Consider the following 18972-nt stretch of genomic DNA (forward strand, 5'->3'; position numbering starts at 1 on the left):
ATAAGAGTAGTTTTTCTACCGTTGTGAGTAAAAGAGTATCGATTTGCATACCCATCATACATTACCCGACGATCAAATTGCCAAGGCCTCCCCAGTAGTAAATATCCGACATGCATGGATACAACATCACATAAAACATCATCAACATATTTTCCAATAGTAAAGGAAACAAGAGTTTGTTGAGTTACCCGTACTTCCCCACAATCATTCAACCATTGAAGCTTGTAGGGTCTTGGATGTGGTTGTGTCTTTAAATTAAGTCTTTTGACCAGAATGGAACTCACAAAATTGGTGCAACTACCGCTATCAATTACAACACTACATGGTACAGATTGAACAAGACACCGAGTTTGAAACAAGTTCTCCCTTTGGTCTAGGCCGTCCTCCTTAATGTGGGTGTTTAGAGCTCGTCGAGTAACCAAAGATATATGTGTAGGGTCCTCTTCACTAAACTCCTCACTCTCATCAGTTTCCTCATTTATGTCGTCATGTGCCTCGTCATCCGTAACAATTTCTCCCTCCTTGATGGTCATAATTCTTGCATTTGGGCAATCTCTACTATAGTGTCCTACCCCTTGACATCTCCAACACTTTAAATCTCTATTTCGAACATTAGACTTTTCTACTTTTTCTTTCCCTGTTCTAGAACTCTCCCCTTTCTCAAATTTAGCTTGAGGCTTCACATTAATCTCTTGATTTCTATGCGTATAATCAATGTTCTTACTATCCCTTTTCCATGTAGAAGTAGAATTGGGAAAAGTTTTAGAAGAATACCGTTGAGACCTTCGTTGGATTTGTCTCTCGATCTTAATTGCAATGTGCAACAACTCCTCAATATTAGAATAAGGCTGTAAATCAGTCTTGTCCGCAATTTCTGTGTTTAACCCATTAAGAAACCGCGCCATGAGAGCCTCCATGTCCTCATCGAGTTCAAGTCGATCCATCAATGTATTCATCTCCTTGTAATAATCCTCCACAGATTTCCGTCCTTGTTTCAATGCTTGAAGCTTTTGCGCCATGTCTCGGTGAAAATATTGTGGAACAAAACGCTTCCTCATGGACTCTTTGAACTCGACCCATGAATCAATTGGTGCTTCAAGATTTCTTCTCCTACTTGACATCAATTTATCCCACCAAATTTGAGCATATTGTTTGAATTGAGCAATGCATAACAGTACCTTCTTTTCATCACTAAAATTATGACAGTTGAACACCGACTCCACCGTTTTCTCCCATTGAAGGTACTCCTCTGGATCGGTTTTGCCATAAAACTTGGGAAGTTTTAATTTGATGCTCCCCACGTTACGATCAATTCTATCATCATAAGGAACTCGTTGTTGTAAATTATGATACCTTCTTCCATGGTCTCTCCCTTGCATCAAGCCATGACCAACCACATGTGGATTATCCTCGTGGTGATCAGAATTGTCGCCCTCATATGTATCGGTTGAGGGCGTAGGTAGTGGAATCCTCTGTCGAGCTTGATTTTGAATCTCCAATCTGCCTATTCGATCAGTCAACTCTTCTATTCCTCGAATTAGTCTTTCCATGGTTCGTTGTTGGGCTTCTCTCAATCGTGCATCAGTAATGTTAGTATTGTCCTCTGGATTTTCCATGCTACAAAAAAAAAAAGGTAAAAGAAAGAGAAAAAAAAAAGGACCTCACAAGCACTCCCTCACGTGTATTCACTCGTAAATGTAGTTCACTCGTGTTTAGCACTCAACACTCGAATCAATGTGTCACTCCCTTACAAACTCACCCTCACAATTGAGCACACACAAATCACACTCCCAAAAACAAATTGGGATGTGAGACAAGCTATGTTATAGAGCTAAGTGCAATTCAAAGTGAATAGACAGCACACTCAAGACATACACAAGGGTATTGAAGGAGCAATCCGAATAACGACAAAGAAACGAATTAAAGAAAGAAAATGATTAAGGACTAATGTAGACGTAGTAACATATGAGAGTTACATATAATAATCAAGAGGAAAAAAAAAAGACATTTAACATCAATATGCTTTCTTTCTTTCAATGATTTTTTTTTTTTTCTTCTGATTGGTAAAATATAATCAATTTACCAACAAGAAAATTGATTTAGAAGATCTTAAAGAAGAACAAAGTGTTGATAAGATCCAGATCTAACACTTTAAAGAACATAAGATTTTTTTTTTTTTTTTTTTTGTTATATATTTTTGTGATAGAACATGAACATTCTACACAAACTGAGAAAAAAAAAATATAAGAGAATTAAAAGAGATAAGCACAATGAAACATATATCCGATCTTGAGCCTGAAGCTCTGATACCAAATGATATGGAAAATCAACCCAAGGGAAAGTATGGAACGGATTACCTTGATGATCAAGATCAAGAGTAAAGAAAACTCGTTTCTAAACTCGTGATTCGAATCACTCCACAAGAGGTTTGATCAATACCACTTGAATGACTCTACATGCAAGTTCTAAACACAAGAATTTGCAAAGAAAGTTTAGCTCTCAACAAAGCTAAAATAGAAATTCTTTTCTTAATTCCAAAATCTGATGTCTAATCAAAGAAAAGAAGGCTTTATATAGCCCTTACAACCTTAACCTATGGATATATAACTCCCAAATTAAATGGGCTAGTTAATGGTGGAATATAGTAACCTATGTGGGTTACAATATAACCTTAACTCCTATATTTAAAACTAGCTTAAATATGACAAACAAATATTTAAACTATAATAAAATAATACAATTAATAAAATGTGCTTATTGACTCATCCTTGGACTAGCTTCATAAATTCAGTGGAGTTCATTAAATGCAACTTAAAGTGCATTTAATTCATCTCTTTCTTGAAGCTCAACTTTGCACAACATATAAGGGAGGTCTCCAGCGTCTTCTAGAATTTCCTTTGATGAGCTCACCATAGCTTGAATATAACTGTATAAGGTTTGTTGTAGCTTCTTAGCTCTCGTCCTTGTAATTGGACCTTCAGGTATGGAAATTCCTTGGTCGTGGTTCATATCACCGCCTTTCTTATCTAGTGTGATTCAATCTTTCAGCTCAAACTTTTCTCTCGTCCGACAGAAAAGGTAGGAGTACGACTACCTTTTCCTTTTCTTGCCCGAGCCAAGGGATCATTCAGTTTCTACCAAAAAGTTCGTTATCTATTAGTTATCGTAATCGAATGTATTTCTCATTTCATGTTAGATCCTCCAAGAGCTTCCTAGTCCGTAGTAGACGAAACCTTGGACTTCTATTTGACTTATAGCATTGTTTGGTGAGCTCGCCATTAAGGGTTGGCCTTACAGGAGATCGAGCAGCCTTTCTTTCCTTTCCTGGTATGCTTTCCCGCTTGTCGTGTAACTAGCCAACTAGCCAAACTGAGAGGGAGAGGGATCATGTCAATCAATTTTTATGTGCATTTTGTCCGTCCTGTACTTGCCTACTTAGCTTTCTTAGCCAACATCTCCGGTTTCCCCCGAACCAAGAGGTTCGCTTATCCATATCCAACAGTCACACTTTCAGCTCAAAGACTTATTTTTTTTCATAAAGTCGGTTCATAGATCAAGAAAGAATGAAGCTGCTTACAAGGACGGTTACGCGATACGTCTTTTCATACTCGCCTTTTCTTTAACCCTACTATCAACCGAGCCATTCTCGTTTGTTGCTTTAAGGGGTCTCCCCATTGTAGATTACTCGGATTGGTTCTCGCATCCCTGTGCCAAAAAGTATGGGCGAGTTTGGTTTGAGCGTTCATCGATTGGGTGGATCCATATGCTCCGGAGGGGTGAGACGTGGTGTAGCGCATCTGTTTTGGGTATGTTGTCCGCAAAAGGTTTTAGGAAATGGGTACAAATTTTCTACATAGGTCATCTGTGGTCACAATCCTTTTAAGGAAGATGCTCCCAAATAATCGGTGAACAATAGCCTTTAAAAAAGTTTCAGAGAGCAAGAAGAGATAGAACAGAGAATAGAAGTGAGTCGTGCAAGGAAGAAGGAACTAGTAGGTTTAATTTGGGTTCGTTTGAACTAAAACACGAACCAAAATTTTTCAAACAAACCCAAATTTAAGACTCTCTAGCCCAAAGTCCATATGTGGTAAAAAAAAAAAACTTTCCGTGGCCCAACCCTTATTCGCAGTCCACATCCAACCATTTCTTTTTCAACCTACACATTTGCTCCATGCCAAACTCACGTAACTAGTCAGAAGATGTGGCCCACAATTGAAAGGAAGACAAGTGTCACAATCGCACTCTTACATGACGTTCAACATCATCAAAGAGAAGACGACATCGGGCCTATTGAAGGTGTTGTCAAATATGTACGAAAATACGTCGACTATGAACAAGGTGTATTTGATGCAGAGGTTGTTCAATCTACAAATGTCGATATGTTGTAAATCATATAAATTAGTTCAACATGATTGTAAGTCAATTGAGTTGGGTGGAAATTATGTTAAAAAATGAAATTAAAGCATTGATTTTTGTGTAATCTTTACTCGAGTCGTGGTATACTGTTGTTGCTGCAATCAACAGTTCACGAGGATCTAATAAATTGAAATTTAATGAAATTCAAGATGTCAGCGAAAGCCCAAACGAGAAATTGAAGATTCATCAGACAATGCTCTCATTGTTGATCGAAGGGGAAAAAGTAAATCAAAGAGCCCAAACAAACATGGGCGATCAAAATTAAGAAACCGTGAAAAATCTCCAAACAAACAAAACGAAAAGAGTTGAAATTGTGGAGAAAAATAACACTTTCGGACAGATTGTACAAAATTGAAGAAAAGAAACATCACAAATTTGAAGATAACAATAATTCCATATGTTCAGCAGAAGATACTGAGAATACTTTAATCCTTAGCGTGAATAGCTCAATTGAATTTTGGATTTTAGATTCAGTTGCATCGTTTCATTCGTCTCCAAGTAAGGAATTTTTTCAAAACTTAGAATAAGGAAATGTTAGGAAGGTGTATATTGCCGACAACAAAGCATTGGAAATTGAAGGGAAGAGAGATGTCTACATATAAACTCTAACAGAAAATGAGTGAGTGGACATTATAGAATGTCATAAATATTTCAGATCTCAAGAAGAATCTGATCTCTATTGGTCAGTTGAATAGCATAGGTTATGCAGCCGAGTTTGGAAAGAGTTTGGGAAAGATTGTGAAGGGTGTCATGGTGGTAGCATGACCTAAAATATGGAACCCTATACACCAACTAGAGTGTATAAAAAAGGTTGTTGTTGCTAAGAGTGTTTCCAATTCAAGTAACACCAACAACAACCAAGTTTTTACACCCTACAACAGTGTCAATAGACTTGCACATATGAGCATCAAAGAAATGAAGATGATGGGTGCAAATTTAGTTTTAGAAGGCCTAAAATCTATCGATATGGGTGTTTGTGAGAGCTGCGTTATGAAAAAATATAAACGAGTTAGTTTCACAAAAGCTGCTAGAGAATCAAAGAAAGTGCGATTGGAAATGGTCCATACAGACGTTTGGGGACCATCTCTAGTTTCTTCATTTATAGTACCAAAATTTCACGGATTAGATGTCTCGCACTCTGCAACGAAAACTCTCTGTTTTCCTAAGGCNTCAACTAAATCCATATTATGCAAAGAAACAAGTTTACGACTCATAAAAACAGCTACCTAAATTATGTACTAAAAATTTGAAAACATAAGTTATAGTTGATAATTACACAAAAATTTCCCTAAATTCATGAATTCGTGTCCAATTAGTTAATCCTAAAGATAGTAACTAGCATATAGTAATTGAAACTCCACATGAAGTAATTTAAATTTCCCCAAAGTTTATCTCATCTTTAATGAAGCATGAATTGCATTGAAGTTCATGAAATACTTATAGACTCCAACTCTGAGTACTATTAATGTGTTTCATTGAGTTTGTCATGAATGAAACTAAGGTGCATTCAATACAACTTTATTTTCTTGTCATACGAGACAAAATGGAAAAATTAAATCAAACAAACGGATGAACTGAACCGAATCAATCCAACCCAAATTGATTTAGTTTTTTTTTTTTTTTTTTTTTGTTGGGTTGTTGGTTTATTTGATAACCCCTTTATATTATAACAATGCGCTCCAACTACTAAGAGAAAATATATTTGAGTAAAAGCTAAAAATATTTGATGTTCAAGAAAAGGCATTTGGTTTAGTGGTGTGATTCTCATTTGGGGTGCAAGAGGTTATGAGTTTAATTCTTGAAATGCCCCTATGTCTAAATCTTTTCTTATCAAAGGACTTCATATTCGACATCAACCTAACTTCATATTCGACATTTTATACTTACCATCATGCTCTTAATACTCATAGTCTTTCTTAACATCCCATCTCTCGGCTTTATTCTCCAAGACACATTATTTTATACTTACCATCACGCTCTTAGTACTCATAGTCTTTCTTAACATCTCATCCCAAGGCTTTATTCTCCAAAACACATCATTTTATGCTTACCATCATGCTCTTAATACTCATAGTCTTTCTTAACATCCCATCCCAAGGCTTTATTCTCCAAGACACATCATTTTATACTTACCATCATGCTCTTAATACTGAAAGTCTTTCTTAACATCCCATCCCAAGGTTTTATTCTCCCAGACACATTCTACATCTAAGGACTTCATGTGTTTCCTGCAATAAAACAAAATACGACCTTAATACCTAGGCCTAAGGCTTCATACATACGTTTCAAGTGGTAAAACAAGGGTATTTGGTCTAGTGGTATGATTCTTGCTTTGGGTGTGAGCGGTCTCGAGTTTGATTGTAGTACGAATTGTGGGGATGTAGCTCAGATAGTAGAGCGCTCACTTCTAATGTGGAAAGTTACGGGGTTGATACCTAGCATCTCCAAAATGAATCAATCACTAAATATATTATTTCTTTTCAATTCTTTCTCATTTACGACATAATGAGCCGGAATAGTTTTTCATGTCACTATTTTGAAAATTACTTCTTTTCAATTTTTCCTTATTCATGACATGTTGAGTAGCGATATTTGTTCATTTTCTCTATTATTGATGATGGAAAATTTAGGGTTTTGTGATGCAAGAATTGTAGGGATGTAGCTTCGCTTAGCAAGCGAGAGGTACGGCTTAGCATACGAGAGGTACGGGGATCGATACCTCGCATCTAGGGGCATTTAGGGTGTTCATTTCCCATGTGGAAAGTATGGGGATCAATACCTTGCATCTTCAATTGAATCGATTACTAAATATATTATTTATGTTCAATTTTTTCTTATCTTTTCAATTTTTTTCTTATTTAGGACATAATGAGCTGGGATAGTTTTTCATTTTCACTATTACTGATGACGAGGTGCTTAAGACTTTATGATGTAAGAATTGTGGGGATACAGCTTAGATGGTAAAGCCCTTGCTTTGCATGCAAGAGATATGGGGATCGATACCCTGCATTTCTAGATTTTCTTCATTTTCACTATTATTGATGATGGGAAATTTAGGGTTCTATGATGTAATATTTTATTTCTATTCGCTCATTTAGCATGCGAGAGGTACAGGGATTGGATCGATACCCCATATCTCCAAATGAAACTATTCGCTATTACTATTTTATTTCTATTCAATTTTTTCTTATTTATGACATAATGAGTAGCGATATTTTTTCATTTTCACTATTATTCATGACGAGACATTTATGTTTTTGTGACGTAAAAATTGTGAAGGAGACATTTATGTTTTTGTGATGTAAAAATTGTGAAGATGTAGCTTAGACGGTAGAGCGCTCGCTTTGCATGCGAGTTGTACGAAGATTGATAACCTGCATCTCCAAAAGAAAGTATTTAATTTGTTATAATATTTTTTCATTTTCACAATTATCGATGCCCCTCATCACCAAAACAAACTATTTGTTATTAATATTTTGATATTTTTTTATTTTCACTATTATTGATGATGGGACATTTAGGGTTTTAAGATGTAAGAATCATGGGGATGTAGCTCAAATGGTAGAGTGCTCGCTTTGCATGTGAGAGGTATAGGGATTGATACCCTGCATCTCCAAAAAATAAGACTATCTATTATTATTAAATAATATTGTTTCTTTTCAATTTTTCCTTATTGACCTGTTGTGTAGCAATATTTCTTCATTTTCACTATTATTGATCACGAAAAATTTAGGGTTTTGTGATGCAAAAATTGTGGGGATGTAGCTCAGATGGTAGAGCGCTCGCTTAGCATGTGAGAGGTACGGGGATCGATACCCTGCATCTCCAAAAGAAAGAAATATTTTTTTTAAGTATGAGTTAATTTAACATGTAATGTATAAGGTGGGTACGAGAAAAAAAGAAAACATACTTTTATAAGGATTAATTTAACATGTTATGTATAAGGTGGGTACGAGAGAAAAAGAAAACATACTTATATAAGGATTATTATATCATTATGGCTATGCCATTTTTATAGATGAAAGAGAGTAATGTCCCACAAGCACATATAGAGAGAGGACTTATTGGCTATGCCATTTTTATAGATAAAAGAGAGTAATGTCCCACAAGCACATATAGAGAGAGGACTTATTGTAAGTAAAGAAATAAATCTAGTAGTTATACTGCTACTTGTGGAGAGGGAATTTGATGACTTCCACAAATGATAAGAGCTTATAGGATGGCGGTAGCGTCCAATGCATATGACGGAACTTCTTAACAATTGCAATATCTTACCAATGAATATAATTGTCATTTATAGCTTCCATCACAACAATATAAAATTTGGGGTCAAAGCCTATTTGGAACTGAAAAGATCGTTCACCACAAGCTTGTAAATTAAATTATATCTACCACCTTTGAAATTTTCCACGGCAAACCTTCCAACAGCTTGCACTTCATTGTTGACATCCTTAATTGGAACTAGATTTGAAGGCAAATCTTCTCCACAACTCACTTTGGAACACTTTTATAGATAGTTTCAACAAACTTCTTTGCTCGTGAATACTTTGGAGTTCGATATTTATAGTTGTGGAGAACGCTATTTAAATTGATATGATCGAATCTTACAACAAAGTCTAATTGAGCCTCCCTCTATTAGGAGATAGCTTCGAATCAAATTCTTTAGTTTGGACAATGATTGCATTGTTTTAGTCAAACAACCGAGACTAGTGTATTACCAATAGTATAAATATTTTGTACGTGTATTTTCTTACATATTAACAATTGTATACAAATAATAACTAAATTTATGAGTAGAAGTTTGGATGGAGTTTTATTAAATAGGTAATCTTAAATTATATCTAAAAATATATAAGGTTTTTTTTTTATACATTTACTAAAACAAAACAAAGATTCAAGAAGATGTCATTCATGCCATGTTTTAATTTTTATTGTTTCTTATTTCTCAAAGATTAAAAAAAAAGAAAGTTATCCTCTCTCGCATATGGTTCGTTATTTGATTATTTTCTCTTGAGTGAATTTTAAGTGAAACACATTCTCTACCCAAGTAATTGCAAGATGCAAGCTTCACACTAAGAGGAATCAAAGTCCCTATCAACGTCCTTAAGTGTCAATTTTTATTCTCCATCTCAACATAAATTAAACTTATTTTCGTGAAGATATCTATTTATAAAAGCAAAATATCTCAGAGTCACAAAAATAAAAATGAGATATAGATACGAGACATAAATATGATACCAAATATATATGGTAACATGTCATTTGTCAAAAACTAGGACACCAATGTGACAATGATACATTAATTAAAAAGAGTTATTTCAAAAAATTTATCAATTTTATATTAGAAAAAATTCATATAAATAAGTTTATATGTTTGTATACTTAAAAAAAAGCTTAAGGTACGTTTCACTCTCAAAATATATTCAAAGTCAAGGGTATGATACAAAATGCTGGATTATAAATTTGTAATGCATCCATTATATTAACAAGTGTTCAGTACATGCCCAACACGTGTCAGATTAGTGAAACTAAGTTATTCTCATGCTTTCTTTACACCAATTTAAAGTAGTTTGAAAACTAGCTAGTCAAATATTATTATTGACTAACTACAACTTTAATTTTGTCCTTTAAGGATGGTTTTGACCAAAGAGAAATAAAATCCTTAATTTAGTGCATGATTGCAAAGATGGACATGAGAATGAGTTATTCTCATATGGAAAGAGATTTAACCATAAGTTATATCTCATATCCTCTCTTAACCAATTATTTAGTTTTATTTAGTATGTTTCAGAAAGATAGGTCCATCAATAGCAAACAAATAAAATAAAATAAATAGAATAGATTATATTAGCCAAAAGTAATGGCTAACATAATTTTAAAAAAAACATAAAGGAAGAATTGATTAAATTGGCTAATTGCTAACATAATTAAAAAAAAAAATGTAACAAAAACACACAAGGAAGATTAGGAACACAAGTAAAAAAAAAAAAAAAAAATACAAACCGCCAAAATTCAAATTTGAAAAATGTTAAACAGTTTTGATATATAGACATTTCAAGACTTTACTGCTGCAATATTCCCATGAAATCTAACACTAAAGCATCATAAAATTTAGAGAAACGATCGAAATGATGAATGGGTCCTTGACGATAGGAATGGAAATGGTGAATGGGTCCTTGACGATAGTCGACCGCTATACTCTGGTTTTGGATGTAAGTGATGATTATCGGCAATATGAGTTGTGTCAATACCACACCGTTATCAAGAGGAAGTAAAGTAGAGTATAATAGATCAAGCAATCCATTTGTTGAGAGTACTGTAAGAGGCACACAAGTAAGAATGTTGGATATAACTACTCTTTCACATCAGAGGAATGAGTCTCATAGATCCAACTACAATATTAAAGAAACTTCGGGTGGTAGTGATTGCTTACATTGGTGTCTCCGTGGTATCTCAGAAACATATAACATGATGTATTTTTTAGAATCTTCGGGTGGTAGTGATTGCAGCCTCTAGTGAAGATGATCACTCTGAGGTGGGTTTGTTAGTGAATATGCAATTATATAATCAGGGTTTTATATCAATGGTTCCATTTATATCTATAAATGGAATTTGTGGTGTATTTTTTAGAAATTCAACAATAATCATATGTTATTTGGTTACCATTTTAAAGAAATTCAACTTTTGACCTTTTGTGAATGCTCAAAGCTACTTGCAAAGTATTGTCGATTATGATCCATAATACTCACCGGCTCGAAATTGAGGTTTGTTCATGTTTGAAATTGTGACAAACCAAAAGACAAATGCTTATTAATATTGTTTGTGATTGTTGTTGTGAATTCTTCATCTTTGAATACATATTTTGGTTGGCTCATGAATTTTTCCATCTTTTAAAAATATTATTTTTTTAGTTGGAGCCTAATTTCATAATAGGTGATTGAATCACAATATTGCAATATTTGAAGTTACTTTTAAGATTAAAGGTCGATGAATAAACTAATTACTGCAAGTTCTTTTTATGCATTTTATTTTGATCTAGCACATAAAGTAATTACTGAGTTTGACAAAATTGAAATAAAATCAAATAAAATCATTCAAACAAATCAATAAAATTGAAAAAAAATTTAGCCTTATGACACTTCCTTCAACTCGAAGGGGCCGTAAACCAAGGATTCCTTCGCCCAAGACCCATGATCTAACTCCCAACATGAAAATGATAAGCTATAGAATCATTCCAAGAACCTCAATGGATGGGTTACAAACTCACATTACCAATCTCGACAACTGGACGTGTCACCGGCGTTAGAAGAACGACTGCATCAGAGAAAGTCATGGGGATAGAAGATCCTGTTGAAGGATGATAGACCAACCGTAATCTCCAGCCCAACGAGCAAAGCTTTTGTAGAAGCAAGAACCCTTGTATTAAAGAAATTAACACCTTCTTATACAAAATTTGGATAAACCAAGAGATAAAGGTAGAATTAAATTATGAGATTCAAGAGTGAGAAGCAAGATTTGGAACCTTTTTCAAAATTGAGTCACTCCACAATCGAACTTGATCAAGGCTTGACTGAATAACTCAGATGCAATCTACCACAAGAATTGCATCAAACTTAAAAACGACAAAGATATAATCAGATTTCTATAAGGGAGAACGTCTCAACTTAAGAGATCAATTTCATTGATCACAAATATGCTTTTACATAATAATTTGGTGGTATTTATAGTCTCCCCACAAAAAAAAGTTAGTGCCCGTGATTTAATCTCGATCCCTTTAAATCTCTACAGAAGACGAAGTCAATTTGAGCATTACAAACTTTATGAAATTAAAATAATAAATAAAGTTTTCTAACCACTCATGAAATGATGCTTGCAACTTCATCCGCTACTTCAACCGTGCAAATATTTACTTATGAAATGACGGTTGAACCTAGCCTATCCAATTTTGTAGATGATGTATGAATGCTTGTTGAATCTTCTTGGCCTTGGGTTGTGTAATAGGTCCAGTTGGAACACCGTGATTCTTATCATCATCCCCCTCTTCCAAAGGATTCGTCCTCGAATTAGAAAAATCATCATTTACATCAAAAGAACTCAACTCATTAATATTGAAAGTAGAATGTACACCGTGATTCTTATCATCATCCTCCTCGTCAGGATTCATGCCCGAATCAGAAAAATCATCACCTACATCAAAGGAACTCAACTTAGCAACATTGAAAGTATAATGTATTGACAATTCTATGGGAAGATCAATTTTATTGTTCCATGCAATCAAATGAGTCATTTTACTAAATGTCTTATAGAGCATTTATAGTCAAATAAAGAATTAGGAATCCACGCTATCTTTCGATCTACAGACTCACTCCGAGTTGAATTGAGCTATCTATGTTTAACATTATAATGAAAGTTCATGAGTAAAATTATTTAAGCTAAATCATTGAAATTTTAAAAAGAAATCATCTCTAAATTTAGATAAGATAGTAAGTTATACTACTTGAATCAGATGTGGTGAAGGTAAGATAGTAAGTTATACTACTTGAATCAGATGTGGTGAAGGTCGAACAAACACGTGACCTTCAAATCTTCAATATTAGGCTCTCCCAACTAAGCTATCCCCTGTAACATTGAAAATGAAAATTCGGAAATTTTAAAAATAAATAATCACTAATTTTAGATTGAATATTCACGTTATGGAAGTTGAATTAGGTGTGGTGAACGTGGATCGAACACGTGACCTTCAGATTTTTAGTCTGACGCTCTCAAAACTAAGTTAGCCACACTAATATTTGAAAAAAAAAATCATAAGTAAAGGTATTTCCGCTAATTCATTATATTTTAAAAACAAATAATCACTAATTTTAGATTGAAGAAAGTTATGCAACTTAATAGATTTATGCAACGTAAACCAAGTGTGGTGAACGTGGATTAAACATGTAACCTTCAGATATTCATTCCCAACTGAGCTATCCCCTCTAACATTAAAAATCAAAATTCACGTGTAAGGGTATTTCCGCTAATTCATTATTCATTGAAATTTTAAAAATAAATAATAACTAATTTTTGATTGAATAGTTAGCTAATGTAAATGGAAACTAGTGCGGTGAACGTGAAGATTAAACATGTGACCTTCAAATCTTTAGTTTGACACTCTCACAACTGAGCTATCCCTGCTAAGATTAAAAATAAAAATTCATAAGTAAACTATTTCCACTAATTCATTATATTTTAAGAAGAATTTATAATCAACTAAACTATAAGATACAATGAATGTCGATCAAACACAAGACCTTCCAATATTCAATCTGATGCTCTCCCAACTAAGCCATCCGAGATAACATAAAAAAATGAATAATCACATGTTTTAGATTGAATAGTCAAGTTGTGCAACTTAGTCAACTTATGCCAGTTGGATAAAAAACGTGACAGATCTTCCTCTAATTCATTGAGATTGAGATTTTAAAAAGAAATAATCGCTAATGCAATGAACGTGGATCAAACACGTTACCTTTAAATCTTCAGTATGACGCTCTCCTCACTAATATTAAAATTGAAATTTCAAAAAGTACAGGTAAACTTATGCAGTTGGATAAAAAACGTGACAGATCTTCCTCTAATTCATTGAGATTGAGATTTTAAAAACAAATAATCGCTAATGCATTGAACGTGGATCAAACACACGTTACCTTTAAATTTTTAATATGACACTCTCCTCACTAATATTAAAATTGAAAATTCATATAGTAAAGGTAAAATTATGCCAGTTGGATAAAAAAAGTGACAGGTCAATATTATGCCAACTTGAACAAAAAAAAAGTGAGATCTTCCTCTAATTCATTGAGATTCGCTAATGCCACTAATTTTCAATATTATGCCAACTTGAACAAAAAAAAAAGTGAGATCTTCCTCTAATTCATTGAGATTCGCTAATGCCACTAATTTTCAATATTATGCCAACTTGAACAAAAAAAAAAGTGAGATCTTCCTCTAATTCATTGAGATTCGCTAATGCCACTAATTTTCAATATTATGCCAACTTGAACAAAAAAAAAAGTGAGATCTTCCTCTAATTCATTGAGATTCGCTAATGCCACTAATTTTCAATATTATGCCAACTTGAACAAAAAAAAAAGTGAGATCTTCCTCTAATTCATTGAGATTCGCTAATGCCACTAATTTTAGAGTCAAAATATTATGCAACTTGAACAAAGTGCGGTGAACGGATCGAACACGTGACTTTTAGATCTTCAGTCTGACGCTCTCCCAACTGAGCTATCCCCCGCACGTGGATCGAACACGTGACTTTTAGATCTTCAGTCTGACGCTCTCCCAACTGAGCTATCCCCACAATCATTCGAAATAAAAGTTCATTAGTAAAGGTATAATGACTAATTTCCTATTGAATAGTCAGGTTATGCGAAATAGATGTGGTGAATATGGAGATCGAACACGTGACCTTCAAATCTTAAATTTAATGCTCTCCAAACTGAGCTATCCCTGCTAACATTAAAAATGAAAATTTTTAAGTAAAAGTATTTACGCTAATTAATTGAAATTTTAGAAAGAAATAATCAGTAATTTTAAATTGAATAGTCAAATTATGCAAGATCGAACATGAGACCTTTAGATCTTCAATCGAATGCTCTCTCAACTGAGCTGTCCACACTAACATTAAAAATGAAAATTCATCAGCTAATTCATTTTAATTTTAAATAGAAATAATCACTAATTTTTAATAAGATATTCAAGTTATCCAACTTGTATAAGGTGAGGTGAACTAGAACACGTTAGGTATTTCCGATAATTCATTGAGATTTCAGAAAGGAATAATGACTAATTTTAGATTGTATAGTCGAGTTATGCAACTAGAATAAGGTGCAGTGAACGTGGAGATCAAACACGTGACCTTCAAATCTTCAGTCTGATGCTCTCGCAATTCATTATATTTAAAAAAGAAAATTCATAAGTAAAGGTACTTCCGCTAATTCATTATATTTAAAAAAGAAATAATCACTAATTTTAGATTGAATAAGCAAGTTGGGTTTTTAGATTCTATAGTCAGGTAATAAACTTGTATTAGGTGCGTTGAACGTGGATAAAACATGTGTGACCATCAAATCTTCCGTCTAACAATCTCCCAACTGAGCTTCTCTTGCTAACATTAAAAATGAATATTTATCAGTAAAGGTATTGGGTACGCTTCTGGAAATTCAACAAAAGGCAATAGTATTAGACCGAGATGCCAGATTTAAATCACGCTTCTGGAAAATTCAACAAAAGCCATTGGGTACGCAGTTATAGTACGACATTCCACCCATAAACAGATGGTCAAACTGAAATGCTCAAGCAAATATTGGAAGACATGTTGTGGGCATATGTGATGGATTTAGTAGGAAGCTGGGATAAGTACATACCCCTTATGAAATTCGCTTATAATAATAGTTGCCAAGCAACCATAAAAATGGCCACATATGAGGTTCTCTACGGACGAAGATTTTGATCCCCTATCTTATGGGAAGAAGGACGGCAAACGAAAACTATTGGGCCAGAGCTATGCAAATTACCAACGCCGCAATCCAGAAGATTAAAGCTAGGATACAAACTGCACAAAGCCGAGAGAAAAGCTATTCAGACCGAAGGTGCAAGGACATGGAATTGTTGGTAGGGGATCATATATTCCTAAAGGTATCACCCCATGAGAGGGGTGCTCAGGTAGGGTAAAGAGGGGAAGCGAAGCCCTAGGTTTATCCGTCCCTTCGAGACATTAGAAAGGATTGGATCTAGAATCGGGCAATGCCCAAATTTGTCTGCAAAACGTAATATCTTTCATGTATCCATACTACGGAAGTATACCTTAGATCCTTCGCACATACTGGCTCATGAAACTCTCTTCTTGAGAGATGACCTAACGTATAAAGAAGACACGATTCAAATAATAGACAAGAAAGTCAAAAGATTGCGAAACAAGGAAATCGCTCATGTTAAGGTCCTATGGAAGAATCATAGAGTAGAAGAGCCACTTGGGAAACAGAAGGCAAATAAGAACCTTGTACCCTGGCCTATTTTAGAATAAGCACTCTCGATGACCGAAAGTTTTCAAAGGAGAGGAGAATTTGCAACACTCAAGGTCTCCAATAAAAGACCGTATATAATCCCTACTAAGTTGTATCTAGAAGCAAAGAACAAGTAGAATTGAAAAAACATTGAGAAAATGGTACTTTTTCTAATTTTTATAAACTTCCCGAATCATTAAATTTTTTATAGAATAATAATTACAAGGGGCTTAAAAAACGAAGGCTCCGATCGGAGAAGACTTTTATGGCAGATGATTCAAAAAAATCAAGAATGAAATTATAGAAATTCTAGATGTTTCAATGGTAGTGGAAAATCCGTCTATAAATTATGAATTAGGGTAGACTATTAGGGGCAAGAAGCAAGCTTAATCGGGTACCCAATCGAGAGATACAAGTTTTTTGTTTTGGGGTATCGTGTTCATGGGTTTACCTCGAATTCGAGAACTATAGACCACTATTCATTTCCAAACTTGTTCCTGCACCTTCTAAATAAGTTTACCATAAGTTTGGTGAAGAAAAGAGGTCCTCAAAGTGCTAGTTGGTTTTCACACAAATCAGTCCATGTTAGGTTACCCTCTAATGTTTTCCTAAGCTAAAACCTCAACTCCTAAAGCCTATCCCAAGACATTATGTATAAACCTAGGTTCATCAATAATCCATGTACCAAGTACCTAGAACTATGTGAATAACATGCTAAATAAGTTGCTAGGATCCATACCCATAAGTAACCATTATCTGCCATTATGATGTGTACTGAAAGGCCCCTATTCCTCTTTAGGTAGGATGTCCTGCAATATGTATCATGTGCTGGATGTTATGATAGGCCAACCTTTCCCATCAACTAAACGAGATGTCCTGCACCATGATTTACCAGTAGGATTACATGATTATGACGACACCACTCATGTGTTCATGGGGAGAAAATTGAAGGTTATTTTAGGGGAAGGTTTTCAGGATCAGTATATGATACATGACACGATGACCTCTTAGTTCTAAGATCCTGAAAAGATAACAAGAAGTAATATCCTAGCTTAAGGTCGCGATTAAGACCCTATTAGTAGGCTACTTACTAAGTTTTACTCACTCCATGTTTATCATTTTTTTTTCTTCAAGTAACTAAGAGTTGGCCGTGGATAAGAGCAGACTTTGGAGTGTTGAACATGGACTAACCTCTGTTTTTAAAATAGTATTTTTTGTTCTTCTTTTGAGTCTGCTTCTTATTTTGTGTTTGTAAGGATTATGTATATGTAACACCCTAAACATGAAGAAAATTAGCTCCCATAAGAAAAAGCCACTCATGAAAGACCAAGGATAGAAAGAAAAAAAATTAAAGTTTTAAGCAAGAACAAAGGACTTAGTCAATGAGTACCCTAACAAGTGATTTCAAGAAGTTAAAAGTCCTTTTAAAAAGGATTGGAAAGGAAAAAGTAAATGAAAAGGGGAAAAAAGTCATTTTATCAATTATAAAAAATCTTTCCAGATTTGCAATTCTCTATCTAGAAGAAATCTCACGATTCAAAATAAGGGGGAAGTGATAAAAAAAAAAATGAGGAATTTGTAGAAAAATTATGGATTTTTCGAGAAAAATACTAATAAAATATTCGAAAAGTGGCAAATTACCAAAATACCCCTGAAAGAATGAATAATTATAGAAATGCCACTCTAATTAGAATCAGAGCTCTCAATGTCGGTTTAAGCTCCTCCTATAAAGAATGAAGTAGGAGCAACAATACGGAATAAGAATCGAGAAAGGTTGATCCCCCAATCGAATGCATTAAGCGTTTAGATTATGGGTCTCCTACTCTCGGATTTCTTTCAAATTCGAGAGCAATCCTCCACCATTTCTCTTCAAACTTCTAAATAATGAAGATTCTGGAGCTCTTAATGTCGGTTTAAGCATCTCCTATAAAGTCTGAAGTAAGAACAACAATACAGAATAAGAATCGAGAAAGGTCGATCTCCCAATCGAAGGCAATGAGCGTTTAGATTATGGGTCTCCTACTCTCAAATTTTTTCCAAATTCGAGAGAAATCCTCCACCATTTCTCTTCAAACTTATTCCTACAGTTTCTCAACAAGATTACCCAAGTTCTATGAATAAATAGTTTGTGCACCTCCAAGGAATGCTTCCATAGAAGACCACAAGGAAAAATAACCTCGAGAGCGTGCCGAATTGAAGGAAATAGGTTTCAAAATTAAATTGGGGATAAGAGTCGAATTCCTATCTACGATCTCTTTTCCTTCAAATTAAGGATTCTTCTAGCTTCTGAGGAAGAAGTTGAGTAAACTTGATGAAGGAATCGAGAGCTGAAACATCGTAGAACAAGCTATCCAAGAGATCGAAAATCTGGCGTTTCGAGTGAGTTGCATACTGGGAACGATTTTTTGAAATTAAGGTCCTTGACTCAAAGACATTCCTCGAAACCAATTCCTTTAGCTTGAAGAAAGGATATGGAAGAGGTTCAATGAAGAAATAGGGTCTT

The 18972-nt window shown here is 34.3% G+C and overlaps 1 non-coding gene across 1 annotated transcript; it reads left to right on the top strand.

Annotated features, from left to right (window-relative positions):
* Positions 1 to 8171: 8171 nt before the first annotated feature.
* On the top strand, positions 8172 to 8244 carry TRNAA-AGC. Its single transcript has one exon. It is a non-coding gene; the product is annotated as a tRNA-Ala (tRNA).
* The last annotated feature ends 10728 nt before the right edge of the window (positions 8245 to 18972 follow it).

The sequence above is a fragment of the Cucurbita maxima genome, unplaced genomic scaffold, assembly GCF_002738345.1.
Source record: "Cucurbita maxima cultivar Rimu unplaced genomic scaffold, Cmax_1.0 Cma_Scf00056, whole genome shotgun sequence".
NCBI classification, from domain to species: domain Eukaryota; kingdom Viridiplantae; phylum Streptophyta; class Magnoliopsida; order Cucurbitales; family Cucurbitaceae; genus Cucurbita; species Cucurbita maxima.